We start from the raw sequence: 15,603 nt of genomic DNA, 5'->3' as shown, positions 1-15,603 counted from the left end.
GTGAGTGTGGCTATCAGCGTGTGCGTGTGTGTGACTATTTTTGCACAGGTAAATTGGTGTCTCTTCTGGGTGCCTTCCCTCCCTCCAGTGGTCCACCTGACACACTTTCCCTCCCTCCAGTGGCCCACCTGACACACTTTCCCTCCCTCCAGTGGCCCACCTGACACACTTTCCCTCCCTCCAGTGGCCCACCTGACACACTTTCCCTCCCTCCAGTGGCCCACCTGACACTTTCCCAGCTGGTACAGTATTTCTTGCCCTTTTTTACACAAGATGCTGTACATACATATTTATATCTGACTGTACACTGTTGTGATTGTGCTTGATTGTAAACTACCTATTTAATGAACTCAATTTAGTGACAAATCTAATAAAATACATATATATTTTACTAACTATTTCCCTTCCAGCAGTTGATTTGTTTCCAAAAACATCAATAAAAGTTGAACTTGAGAATTGGGTCTCTGCGCTCTCTCTGTCCATATAAGAACTTGTGTTATAATTAAGGTGTTATAATTGAGTAGGGTACATTTCCCAGTTTCCCTCTGGGTGGCGTAGTCGGGTTCCTTTGCGTGACTTTGGACTCTTATGGGCCCTGGTCACACCTGCATACAGACAAAGAGTGAAAGCAAACAAACCGGTTCGCAAGCAGGTAAAAGTGTGGCCTGAGGGAGCCTCCGATGCTCTTCAAGACTGCTTTGACACAACAGACTGGGAAATGTTTAAGCAGGCAGCCACTTACAACAATCAGACAGACATAGAGGAGTATACAGACACTGTAACCTCTTACATCACCAAGTGCATCGATGATGTGACCCACACAAAAGACATCATCACTCGGGCTAACTGGAAGCCATGGCTGACAGGGGATGTCCTCAGGCTGCTGAGGGCCAGAGACAAAGCCTACAGAGCTGGGGATGAAGCTGGCATGAGAACAGCGAGAGCCAACCTGTCCCGTGGCATCAAGGAAGCAAAAAAGGAATACACTCACAAGATAACCACCCACTTCAAAGACAGCAGGAACGCACAAAGCCTATGGCAGGGCATTCAGGCCCTCACGGACTACAAGCCCGCGCCACAGAGCTGTGAGAGCAACATCCCTCTGCTCAACAATCTGAACCGCTTCTTTGCTCGCTTTGAAGCACAAAACAGCACCTGCCCACAGAAGACCCATCCCCCTCTACATGAGCAGCCCCTGTGCCTCTCTGCCGACAGCGTGAAGAGGACACTTGCTGCTATCAACACCCGTAAGGCAACAGGTCCAGACAACATCCCAGGTCGTGCGCTGAAGGACTGCGCAGGGGAGCTTAAGGATGTCTTCACAGACATCTTTAACACTTCCCTGAAGCAAGCCATCGTCCCATCATGTTTCAAAGCTGCCACCATCATACCTGTGCCGAAGAAAACTGCTCCATCCTGCTTCAATGACTACCGCCCCGTGCTCAGTGTGATGCTGCTTGAGATATTGTTGCCAACACGTACTTCCTCTGTCAGAGGCCTCAAGTAGTACGTGTTGGCAACAATATCTCAAGCAGCATCACACTGAGCACGGGGGCCCCTCAAGGCTGCGTGCTCTGTCCGCTGCTCTTCACCCTGCTGACGCATGACGCATGGATTTGATGTGTGACACTGCAACCTACAGCAACAATCACATAGTGAAATTTGCTGACGACACAACTCTGGTGGGTCTCATCACCAAGTGCGACGAGACTCAATACAGGTTGGAGGTCGACCTTCTGACCACGTGGTGCAGGGACAACAACCTCCTGCTGAACGTCAGCAAGACCAAGGAGATTGTTGTTGACTTCCGGAGAGGTCACACCCAACACCTGCCACTGACCATTGACGGTGCTGTGGTGGAGAGAGTGAGCAGCACCAAATTCCTGGGGGTGCACATCAGTGAAGACCTCTCCTGGACCACCAACACTGCATCACTGGCGAAGAAAGCTCAGCGCCGCCTATACTTCCTGCGGAAACTCAGGCGAGCAAGTGCTCCACCAGCCATCATGACCACATTCTACCGAGGCACCATTGAGAGCATCCTCTCCAGCTGTATCGCTGTGTGGGGCGGAAGCTGCACTGAATACAACAGGAAAGCCCTGCAGCGCATAGTGAACACAGCTGGAAGGATTATTGGTGCTTCACTGCGCTCCTGCACCACCAGACTCACCAACAGCTTCATACACCAGGCTGTTAGGATGCTGAACTCTCTCCCCCCTCCACCCTCAGCTACTGTACATAACATCCTGGACTTTGGACCCACAATGGCTGCCTTGCACTACTCCACTTGCACTACTCCACTTGTACACTTGCACACTTCGCAACTTGTTGTTGTTGTCCTGTTGTCCTGAAAACACTTCTGAACACACTTCTGCTGCTCTTACATAACTTGCATCACTATACCACTTGCATACTTAGGTCAAACAGAACTACCTCAGCCATTTATTGGCCTGACTTTTGCACTATTATATTGACTGTCTACTGTATGCACAATTGCACAATTTCAACTCAAATTTTGCTGCTCTTATTTTCTTAGTTGTATGTGCCTTCTTATTTTTACTTTTTATATTGTTTACTTGAATGTTATGTTTGTCTGTGGACCTAATTGGTAAAATATGTCTTGTCTACACCGTGGGATAGTGGGAAACGTAATTTCGATCTCTTTGTATGTCTTGACATGTGAAGAAATTGACAATAAAGCAGACTTTGACTTTGAAGAGAGTCAGCCTTCCATTGATATTTCTTGGAATTTTAACATCCCCTTCTGCATGCTCAAACAGAGAAACAAGCAATATATTTCACCTCATAATCCTGAACCCGGAAGGACAGCAAATATGAATGCACATTTTGAGCAGCGCACAGCCCTGGGAACAAGCCGCGTGAATATCAAACGCAATATATTCTGCAGCAGCAGGCTACTTAAAATGGAAGATCTTCAAGAGAATTACATCCACCATTTGACAACCCTGGACACATAAAAGCAAAACGCAGTTCATGAATTGACCAGAGGGTGGGTTCTGAATTATTCTGGATGGAAGACACAGTAGACCATCCCACTGAAGCCTTGGGCCCAAGCAAGCAGGCTAAGAGCACAGCATATATCTCAAATGATTACTTGCATGTGTTACTGCCGGGGGAGGGCATAGCACCATTTGTTAAACGTCGACTCATTTACAGAATCCGTCTCGTTGGGCCTGCAAAAGATATATAGCCTGAAAGAAGAAATCATTCCAAGGGCTCTTTAATGACCTCAAGATGCTTTTTCATGTCATTATGTTTGGTGGAATTGCTCGCGCCTTTATTTTTATGGAAGTCGCCGAGGGCCAGAGAACAAAGACGCCAGCGAAAGCAGCGAAAGCGAAAGCATATTTTCCTGCGATTACCCAAAGAATTAGGATGGGAAATGGAGGCCGCTGGCTGCAGTTGCATGAGATGTTGCACATCACACTGCTCGCTGCTGCCACCGATGGCGCCAGCTTTTTCTAGGAGGTCTAAATGGCCCTCATGAAGCAACAAAATCACTTTTGCAAGAAGGCAGCAGTGCACACATACTACACATTGACTCACACACACACACACACACATTCAAATAATCAAATATAGACATAGAAACACTCTTAGGCGCACACACACACACCATTCACACAACCAAACAGACACACACACACATACAAATTCACCCCCCACCCCTGACACACACACACATAATGTGACGCAAACATTACCATGGTCTTGCAACTGTGTCTCCTGTGATGTATTCCTGTGTGTATGTGTGTGTTTCTAATACACCCAAAACAAAGCAAACTAACTAAAAATCCCTCCATCATTCCAACACTTGGACAGCTAATGATAATGTAATTATCAAATCCTCTCTGCTGATTATGCAAAATGTGAATGTTAGACCCGCTCATCTATTCATCTGTTCAGGCCATTGGGTGAAGCAGAATGCTGGCGGGAGGAAGGGTCCAATTCATTCTGCTTCACTGGTGCGCTGCGTATTTGATTAACAGCCGAGTCAATACAGGTCAATTGCAAAACAGATTTGGTTTACAATCTCATCTTTTCCAGCGCGTTCCCAGTCGGGGGGTTGAAGACGGAGGCGGAGCTCTTGCCACTGGTCCAGCTGTCCGTCACGGAGGAGAGGGCTGGGAAAAGTCAATGAGCATCTTGAGAAACAGCAGTGTGTGTGTGTGTGCGTGTGTGTGTGTGTGTGTGTGCTAGAGCATCTTGAGAAACAGCAGTGATCTGGGAGGAAAACTGGCTGGAAAAATCAAGTTGAAAATAAATAGCACTGCAAAAGCAACACCCCCCCCAAACTCTCCCCCACCCCTAGCCTTCCATGGATTGTCATATTTGTGATCGTGTGTGTGTTTGTGCATGTGTGTGTGTTTTCTGTGTGTGTGTGTGTTTGTGCATGTGTGTGTGTTTTCTGTGTGTGTGTGATTTTGTGCATGGTGTAAGGGCATATTTGTGATCGTGTGTGTGTTTGTGCATGTGTGTGTGTTTGTGCATGTGTGTGTGTGTTTGTGCATGGCGTAAGGGGATATTTGTGATCCTGTGTGTGTGTGTGTGTTTGTGCATGGCATAAGGGGATATTTGTGATTGTATGTGTATTTGTGCATGTGAGTGTGTGTGTGTGTTTGTGCATGGTGTAAGGGGATATTTGTGATTGTATGTGTGTTTGTGCATGTGAGTGTGTGTGTGTTTGTGAATGGCGCTGGTCCTGGTTTCATGGCTGTGTGTGCTAGAGAATTATTAGGCTATGTGGTTTGTGTGTTTGTGTTTGTGTGTGTGTGTGTGTGTGCTAGAGAATGGTTAGGCTGTGTGTGTGTGTGTGTGTGTGTGTGTGCTAGAGAATGGTTAGGCTGTGTGTGTGTGTGTGTGCTAGAGAATGGTTAGGCTGTCTGTGTGTGTGTGTGTGTACTAGAGAATGGTTAGGCTGTCTGTGTGTGTGTGTGTGTGTGTGTGTGTGTGTGTGTGTGTGCAAGAGAATGGTTAGGCTGTCTGTGTGTGTGTGTGTGTGTGTGCGTGCTAGAGAATGGTTAGGCTGTCTGTGTGTGTGTGTGTGTGTGTGTGTGTGCTAGAGAATGGTTAGGCTGTCTGTGTGTGTGTGTGTGTGTGTGTGTGTGTGTGTGTGTGTGCGTGCTAGAGAATGGTTAGGCTGTCTGTGTGTGTGTGTGTGTGTGTGTGTGTGTGCGTGCTAGAGAATGGTTAGGCTGTCTGTGTGTGTGTGTGTGTGTGTGTGTGTGTGTGTGTGTGCGTGCTAGAGAATGGTTAGGCTGTGTGTGTGTGTGTGTGTGTGTGTGTGTGTGTGTGTGTGTGTGTGTGCTAGAGAATGGTTAGGCTGTCTGTGTGTGTGTGTGTGTGTCTGTGTGTGTGTGTGTGTGCGTGCTAGAGAATGGTTAGGCTGTCTGTGTGTGTGTGTGTGTGTGTGTGTGCGTGTGTGTGTCTGTGTGTGTGTGTGTGTGTGTCTGTGTGTGTGTGTGTGTGTGTGCGTGCTAGAGAATGGTTAGGCACAGCCCACTGCTCCTCCTCTTGAGCTCAGGGTCTGGGGAAATTGGAAAGCTCTCACCCAAACCACCATCGATCACCTCCGCCCGCTCAAGGGATCTGCTGTGTTGGTTTTAGTTAATGAAAGTAGCTCTTTCAAACCACACGTCACACACACACACGTCACACACACACACAGTCAACAGATTATGTGCATCACAATATCTCCTGAAGGAATATACTGTAAGGGACATTAAATGGACGACACGGCGTTCGGTTCACAGAGAGAAATGCTCGAGGTGGTAAAACGGCCCGCTGTGCCAACGAGCTATTTCACGAGCTACCTATGGTTATTACACATTCTAAAAAACGCATGACGATGGGGAATTCAACCAATAAAGATAAATAAATAAAGATAGCATCCTCTCGTCATCACAGCTGGTATTGTGGAGTGTGAAAGACTGCTGTAGTCATAGCTACCATAGATAGTCCTTCATGTAAACATCACTGCAGGATATTTAACTCCATGTGGCATGTGATATGTGTATACTATCAGTAGTGCGGTGTTAGTCTTTTTAGAGCAGTGAGATCGGTGGCCTCAGCCAGCTCTGTGTCACACACTCACACTGACACTCACAGTAATGCACACACACACACACACACACACACACACACACACACACACACATACACAGAACCACACACACACACACACACACACACACACTCACACTGACACTCACAGAAATGCACACACACACACACTTGTGCACATAAATAATTGAAATGTGTTATCCATTGCCATTCGGCGTGTGTGTCCCAGGCCTCTAGCTCCTTTAATGAGCTTTAATTGATGAGAGGCAGATAAGCAGCATCTGGCAGCCAAGGGGCCAGACCTCTTTATCCTCCAGTGTGTTGTACTGCACTGGGCACTGCAGGAGAGAATGCAGGGGCCTGGGGTACTGCAGGGGGGCAATATGTAAACAGCAACAGGCATATTCACTCCTCAAATCTAGTAGAACTTTTATAGTGTACACGATACATGTTAACATATGCAACATCATCAACAACAAAAACAATAATAATAATAATAATAATAATAATAATAATAATAATACAAATATAAATAAACATGGATAACTAAATACAATTCTAGATAGTAGAAGTAAACATTGTTAATTGTACTCCACATTTAATCAATCAGGTGTTTTTCTGGCAAGACGTGGAGTACCTGGAGCCATTCACACACACACACACACACACACACACACACATTCTGAAGTGCCTTTATGCAGCCCTCTTGACTCCACTAAGCCATTTGCTTGTCTGCCAACAGAGCATACACAGTTTGTAGGTTTTGATGGTGATACTTTATGAAACCTGAAATATAAAAACAGACATTAATTGAAAACTCTCTTTTATTTATGACTGTGAATACTAGTTTTGTAGTCAGTGCGGTTTTGAATCTTAAATGCAAGTGTAAATAAAACCTCCTCTATTGTAAGCCGTTTAGATTGCAGGCAGGCTCAGTAAACCTCACATGTATTAGTAGTCAATGACAGGCTGGAGGAACATACCTATTGACTCTTGTTCAGGACATTCGCCATCAATCTTTCAGGATTAACAGCGTTATTGACAATGTCAGCAAGTTCACAGTAATTCAGCCATAATATGCCATTTGAGTGACAGGCTAATCTGCCAGTCAACTCAGTTAAACATTGGCTCCATCCCCTCTCCTACATTCTGTGCATATATAAACAAGAGCCCAGCGTGTGTATACACACACCCACACACGCACACGCACACACACACACCCACACACACACATATACACACATAAACATACACACACACACAAACACAAACGCACACACACACACACACAGACACACACACACATTCACACAGACACACACATGCAGTGCCAGCATGCAGCTCCAGGTCTTTGATGTGTGTGTGTGTGTGTGTGTGTGTGTGTGTGTGTGTGTGTGTGTGTGTGTGTGGATGGAGGGGGGGGGCTAACCCCTTCCCAGCTGTGCCCTGTAGTAGCCCACTGTTTGAAGCACACTTAGATATCACAGAACACTCTCTGTTCCTCTCACTCATCCCTCTTTCTCTCTCCCTCTGTTTCTCCCACTCATCCCTCTTTCTCTCTCCCTCCTTCTCTCACTCTGTTTCTCTCACTCATCCCTCCTTCTCTCACTCTGTTTCTCCCACTCATCCCTCTTTCTCTCTCCCTCCTTCTCTCACTCTGTTCCTCTCACTCATCCCTCTTTCTCTCTCACTCTGTTCCTCTCACTCATCCCTCCTTCTCTCTCACTCTGTTTCTCCCACTCATCCCTCTTTCTCTCTCCCTCCTTCTCTCACTCTGTTCCTCTCACTCCATCCCTCCTTCTTTCTCCATTTTGCCCTTTTTCTTTCCCTCCATCTCTCTCTCTAACTCTTCTCCTCTCTCCTTCTCTCTCTCTAACTCTTCCCCTCCCTCCATCTCTCTCTCTAACTCTTCCCCTCTCTCCTTCTCTCTCTCTAACTCTTCCCCTCTCTCCATCTCTCTCTCTAACTCTTCTCTCTCTCCTTCTCTCTCTCTAACTCTTCTCCTCTCTCCTTCTCTCTCTCTAACTCTTCCCCTCTCTCCATCTCTCTCTCTAACTCTTCTCTCTCTCCTTCTCTCTCTCTCTAACTCTTCTCTCTCCTTCTCTCTCTCTAACTCTTCTCTCTCTCCTTCTCTCTCTCTAACTCTTCTCTCTCTCCTTCTCTCTCTCTAACTCTTCTCTCTCTCCTTCTCTCTCTCTAACTCTTCCCTCTCTCCTTCTCTCTCTCTAACTCTTCCCCTCCCTCCTTCTCTCTCTCTAACTCTTCCCTCTCTCCTTCTCTCTCTCTCTCTCAGGGGACTTTTTTCATCTCTCCGCTCCCTCTGTGTGTGTTTGGGATCGCCACGGGTACAGGCAGCCATGGAAACCCTACACAAACACACACACACACACACACACACACACACACACTCCATATCATGAGAGCCTATCTACAGGCAGCCATGGAAACCCTACACACACACACACACACACACACACACACACTCCATATCATGAGAGCCTATCTACAGGCAGCCATGGAAACCTTACACACACACACACACACACACACACACACACACACTCCATATCTACAGGCAGCCATGGAAACCCTACACACACATACACACACGCTCCATATCATGAGAGCCTATCGACAGGCAGCCATGGAAACCTTACACACACACACACACAATATCTACAGGCAGCCATGGAAACCCTACACACACACACACACACACACGCTCCATATCATGAGAGCCTATGTACAGGCAGGCATGGAAACCCTACACAAACACACACACACACTCCATATCATGAGAACCTATCTACAGGCAGCCATGGAAACCATACACACACACACACACACACTCCATAGCTACAGGCAGCCATGGAAACCCTACACACACACACACACACACACACACGCCCCATATCATGAGAGCCTATGTACAGGCAGCCATGGAAACCTTACACACACACACACACACACTCCATATCATGAGAGCCTATCTACAGGCAGCCATGGAAACCCTACACACACACACACACACACACACACACACTCCATATCTACAGACAGCCATGGAAACCTTACACACACACACACACACACGTGATTGACGAAGAGACATGAAATAAGATATGCTGATGTGATGTGACGAAGAGACATGAAATAAGATATGCTGATGTGATTGACGAAGAGACATGAAATAAGATATGGTGATGTGATTGACGAAGAGACATGAAATAAGATATGCTGATGTGATGTGACGAAGAGACATGAAATAAGATATGGTGATGTGATTGACGAAGAGACATGAAATAAGATACTGTATGCTGATGTGATTGACGAAGAGACATACTGTACCCAGATATGCTGATGTGATGTGACGAAGATACATACTGTACCCAGATTTTCACATTTGACTGTTCCTTCCCTGCCTGTAACAGCCAGAGATGGTCATAGCTGGAAATCAGAAAAGTCTATTATTTCTCCATCATAACTGCTCTCATCTCTTATGTTATCTGCCCTGTCATAACACACTTGCTCATTCCTACATTCACACACACACACAGAGAGAGAGAAAGAGAGAGATAGTCATACCTGCTCTCATCTCTGCCCTGTTAGAAATTCAGCAAACGATTCCTCAAGATGTCCAATCAAATAGCTTCATATCAAAATAAAAGCTCAGTTGCAAAATCAGTCTATCTTTGCAACTGGGTTTTCAGAGCATGCTAGAAAATGATGAGAAAATGAGCTAAGCCTTCCACCTTCTTTGAGACACAATCTTTTGATAACGCAGTGAAAGCTCTGTTATCTCTTAACCCAAAATTATGAGGGTGAAGAGGAAGGTGATACCTTTGTGTGTGTGTGTGTGTGTGTTTGTTTGTGTCTGTGTGTGTGTTTGTGTGTGTGTGTGTGTGTGTACTTTCCTGACCTACTGTTGAAAACATTTGAAGGTTACGTGCATTTGAGCTGTACTTGTATTTGTCCTCTCAAAAAAGTGTATGCGATTGAAGAATGATGAGATACAAATGCATCACTACTTCACAAGGTTGAAACGGCTTCGTGTAACCCCATCAACGTATCGCTCTGATTTACCACTCCATTCGTCACATTTAGAATGCATGAGCCTATTTCATTTATTAAGGATTCTGAATGAATTCTGAATTAAAGGGCTAGTTTTAATTCCGCGTGGGCTGTACTGGGTAGGTGCAAACCAGGATCAGAGATGATATCCGTCTTGTCAGGAGGGATGATTGAGAAAGCGCAATCAGTCTGGCTGCCCGGCTGCACCATAAAACACGCTGGTCGGCGGGAGGACATGCAATGCAAGGCTCCGGCAAGAAATCATCTCAGCCCTGGCAGGGGGCAACTAGTTCCATGCAGTAATGCTGTTGAAATGTCAGCCGGCCAGATTGTGCCCCGCTAGATGAAACCAAGACGGAAGCTTGCAGCTGGAGAGTATTGATGGTCTGTTGTAAAAGCTGGCCATGACGGATGCGGCGCAATTGAGCGCAGAAGTACCCTGCCGTCCCCATGACAGGATGACGCATGCGGAATGCAGCTCAATACGCGGGACCATCAGGACGCCTGATTTCATATGATGGTCGGCCATTTGTATCAAAGAATTATAAAAGACAGGACAAGGCCATTAAATCACGTAGATTAGTCAATAAACAAAAACAATACACATTGTCAAAGATTCAGGATTTTCAGGGTTGTTCTGCTGTGAAATTACTATTTCTATTGTGTGGGAGCATTCTGACAAGCCATCATACTTGAAGTCAGACCTTGAGTTAAAACCAGCATCTAACAATAGTTTTGTCAGGTAATTAGCATTAAATAACCAATTAAGTCAGATATGTAGCCATCATGAGACAGGCTGTCATATCGCACAGGACAGATGTGTGGGATCTGCTATTTTATGGCCAATCAGCTGTACGCATGCATGTATTATATGGCCAATCAGATGTACGCATGTATGTACTGTATGCTATGGCCAATCAGATGTACACATGTATGTATTCTATGGCCAATCAGATGTACACATGTATGTACTGTATGCTATGGCCAATCAGATGTACGCATGTATGTATTCTATGGCCAATCAGATGTACGCATGTATGTACTGTATGCTATGGCCAATCAGATGTACGCATGTATGTATTCTATGGCCAATCAGATGTACGCATGTATGTACTGTATGCTATGGCCAATCAGATGTACACATGTATGTACTGTATGCTATGGCCAATCAGATGTACGCATGTATGTATGCTATGGCCAATCAGATGTACACATGTATGTACTGTATGCTATGGCCAATCAGATGTACGCATGTATGTATTCTATGGCCAATCAGATGTACGCATGTATGTACTGTATGCTATGGCCAATCAGATGTACACATGTATGTACTGTATGCTATGGCCAATCAGATGTACGCATGTATGTATTCTATGGCCAATCAGATGTACGCATGTATGTATGCTATGGCCAATCAGATGTACGCATGTATGTATTCTATGGCCAATCAGATGTACGCATGTATGTACTGTATGCTATGGCCAATCAGATGTACGCATGTATGTATTCTATGGCCAATCAGATGTACGCATGTATGTACTGTATGCTATGGCCAATCAGATGTACGCATGTATGTATGCTATGGCCAATCAGATGTACGCATGTATGTACTGTATGCTATGGCCAATCAGATGTACACATGTATGTACTGTATGCTATGGCCAATCAGATGTACGCATGTATGTATTCTATGGCCAATCAGATGTACGCATGTATGTATGCTATGGCCAATCAGATGTACGCATGTATGTATTCTATGGCCAATCAGATGTACGCATGTATGTATGCTATGGCCAATCAGATGTACGCATGTATGTATGCTATGGCCAATCAGATGTACGCATGTATGTATTCTATGGCCAATCAGATGTACGCATGTATGTATTCTATGGCCAATCAGATGTACGCATGTATGTATGCTATGGCCAATCAGATGTACGCATGTATGTATGCTTTATATTTTATTTATTCATCTTATTTCCCCTTCGCATTTGTGATATTCTAAAGTTTCATGAGTAAATTGGTCTGCTTGATAACCCCAATGTAATGCTCTGTAGTTGACGGTTCTCTGCTCATAAACTTGCTTTGTTGTTGACGGTTCTCTGCTCATAAAGCTAAATCTCCACATAATTGCTGTGTTGAAATTGACACAAAATGTTTTGTCCCTGAGCACACACAGCAATGTGTCATTTTAACACATCACTTTTTAGAGTGTGGAGCTCTACTGCAATAAAATGTGCCAGCATTGGAAGTAGCCTACAGGAATAAAATATTTCCAGCAACAGGCAAAGTTGCCCTTTTATTTTGTTTTGTTTCAGTTGTTCTATAGTGGTAACTGGTATAAATTACAATAAGGTCTACCACAATCTAGGTCATTGTGCTCTTTACACAAAGGCTACAGTAATGTTTTGGTGCTGCTACCAATTTAGCATTGTATACTTACTTTGCATTTATTCAATCGTTTGAAATGATACTTTGAATTCTAGCAGAAACTCTTCTTTCATAATTGCTTGTATACTTGAATATGGAGATAGTCAGAGAGATTGTCCACTTTCAGTGTTCCACGACACTTAGTTGAAAAGATACGCATATTTAAGGGTAATGCAAGGATTTTGTATTTAATTAGCTGTGCCCGACTGATTTGAGGGTCGCTTGGGCTAAATATGCCAGGGCCGATTTTTTGTCCCAGTCCGTCCCTGTGTGGGTTAACTGTCAACTGCACTGTATCACTGCCTTGTGCTGTTTAATACAGGCCCAAGTTGTGTTCATCTTTGGTCTCTTGAAATCTAGGAAACAGTTTTGCGTTTTGACATTATGTCAAAACAGTTGTTTCATCACATTTTGTTGCAATTCACCAGGTCATTTTTGAATGTGTTTATAATACATTAAACTAGCACACATAGCACCTTTAAAGTAGATTTAAAAAGTTTCACATTTGAAGAGTTTCATAAAGTTTCTCTAAAGATAATTGTTGGCATTGAGGCAATCCACTCACAGCTGGCATATGTCATGTCTCAGAGACTCTTCAAGTCAATTTCACAGTTTGCACCGTCCAGCCCACTAGAGGCCCTTGTCCATGAACCTTTGTACTGAACTGGGAGGACGCAGAGGGGTGGAGGCGCCATCGCTCAGTAGCCAAGGTCATTCCATTTCCACAGCTCATTGTGCACCTGTGACAGAGAGAGAGAGAGAGAGAATGGACAATAAAAAGCATCCGGTTGTTCTGTCCCCACATGAAGAACATTGGTCACAACTTTATCTAGTGGAAGGCAGACAAATTCTGATAAAGTGGAGGAATGGAAAGTTCTAGCCTTTCAAAGAACAGGAAGTCTTTTGACGGCATATGTCAGTGCATGATCCCTAATCGACCTTCTGAAAGAGTGCATTTTAATTTGCAACACGTGACATAGCTTAAGCTTCCAGCCATTTCGGATGAAATGAAAAAGTACTGTGTTACTGTGTTCGTATTCACTGTTTAGTCTTAGTCCTTTTAGTCCTTAGTCACTTTCATGTGTGTGTGTGTGTGTGTGTGTGTGAGAGCCAGACACTATTCCATTCAACATGATACAGGAGCGCAAATGGGAGTAGTGTAATTTGATTAGCTGTCGACCTCAGATATCAACAACACACACACACACACACAGTCCTAGATACATCCACACAAACTCACTCATCCCCACACATTCACCGAGACGTGCAGAGAGCAACATTTGAGCCGAGTAGAAGCATCCTGCAGGTTTGATGAACGCACAGAGTGTGTACCACACACACACACACACACACACACAAGCACAGAGTGAGGGCCAGATGAAAATCACCACCATCAGTCACACTGGACAGGATGAGCTGCTTCATCGCTCGCTCCTCTCCTCCTCCTCCTCCTCTTCACACAGACGCTGGATTGGACACGCCGCTCCAAAGACACGGCACCCTGAAAATTACACTTTTCTCCGGAAATCACATTCAAGTGGTTCGTTCAGAACTCTACAGTCAGTTCCCTCAGTCCAGCAACTGAGTCATCCTGTTATGAGCTTCATCTCTCAGGCTTGCTAACCCGCAGCCCTGTGCAGCTATACGGCCTGCGGTCACTAGCTCTGCAGCTATACAGCCTGCGGTCACTTGCTCTGCAGCTATACAGCCTGCGATCACTTGCTCTGCAGCTACCATGTTCCAGGCCATCTGCCATGACTAATGAGGGCACTGCTTTGGGACATACGCTAATTGTTATGAGGTGGCACAGAACAGGGATTGTATTGTATCAGAGATTGTATCAATACCTGCAGGATATACATAGGTGTTTTGGCAGCATTGGTCTTTTGTCATGATACTTTCATTATAAACAGTTACTTGGGCTATGCCGCGATCAATACCTGGTATCAAGATCACTGATTGGCCTTCAGGTAGATGTTGTGAGCGATGCTCCATGTGCAACTTGAAAACAAAAATAAGCACTAATGAAACATCCACAAAGTCCCCAAGCAGACCACAACCACAGGAATCATGGAGAAAATACACATTTAGTGCCAAACACATGATGATTATTTCTGAGAAGCAACCCATTCATAGCAGGGCTTGTACTCTAGAGTGACCTCCCAGCTGTGATTGCTTAATCACACTTAATCCACACGTCATGTAGAGGTGCTGATTGCAAATCGAATAAAAGCAAAGTACTAAGTCTTTGCCTTTTGAAAATATTCGTTACTGACACTATTATTTTGTAAAGCATATTTTTTCTACACTGGACATTTGTGAAAATTCACACGTAATGAGGTCATTCACTAATAGGCAGGGGTGAAAGTAGTTTTTATTTCTTGCTGGTACTATGATATAGAGTTATAATGCGCGCCCAGAGCGCGCGCCGAAAATTTCACTTAGCCTAATTATTTATTATTTATTTATTTACTGTATTATAGTCTACTTATCAAGCATTCACTAGGACTTCTTATCACTCTAGTATTACTCTTTAACCCACCTGCATCTGTTTTTGATTATGGATAAATTGCAAACACTTAATTTCAACATTTATTTATTTATTTATTTAACCTAGTTACTCTGCTCGCTCCCACTTCCAATCAATTTTTTTTTATATAGGCTACTGTATATCATGAAACACGTTTCTTTGAGTCATGCCTTTTTATTTGGGAGACTGCAACATACTTCTGTCCGCTAAAACACTTTCATTATTGCTGTGCAAGATCTGGTTAAGCCGTACACGCACTGTCTGTCTCCTGTCTCTCCAGCGAAACACTGCACACATAAAACCAGAATAGGCTATTGAAACATCAACATATTTTTCTTTAGCCTGTATGTTTTTTTTTATTTGGGAGACTTTCCAAGAAACGTCCGTCTGCTAAAACACTTTGGATACCAGTGCACGTTGGCGCAATTACTGTAGGCTACTGTACGCGCGCTATAGCTTGCTCGTTGTCTGTCCAGCTGCACGGGAGG

General features: G+C 44.6%; 1 long non-coding RNA gene across 1 annotated transcript; it reads right to left on the bottom strand.

The window, feature by feature from the left end:
* Nucleotides 1-513: 513 nt before the first annotated feature.
* On the bottom strand, nt 514-7,587 carry LOC121679708. The gene is made up of 3 exons (XR_006021395.1): nt 7,577-7,587; nt 1,483-1,487; nt 514-605 (listed from the first exon to the last, which is right to left on the bottom strand). It is a non-coding gene; the product is annotated as an uncharacterized LOC121679708 (long non-coding RNA).
* Between the last annotated feature and the right edge of the window lie 8,016 nt (nt 7,588-15,603).

The sequence above is a fragment of the Alosa sapidissima genome, chromosome 13 (assembly GCF_018492685.1).
Source record: "Alosa sapidissima isolate fAloSap1 chromosome 13, fAloSap1.pri, whole genome shotgun sequence".
Lineage (NCBI taxonomy): Eukaryota > Metazoa > Chordata > Actinopteri > Clupeiformes > Clupeidae > Alosa > Alosa sapidissima.
Note: the sequence above shows the minus strand (reverse complement) of the source record. Positions and strands in the feature narration are given on the sequence as shown.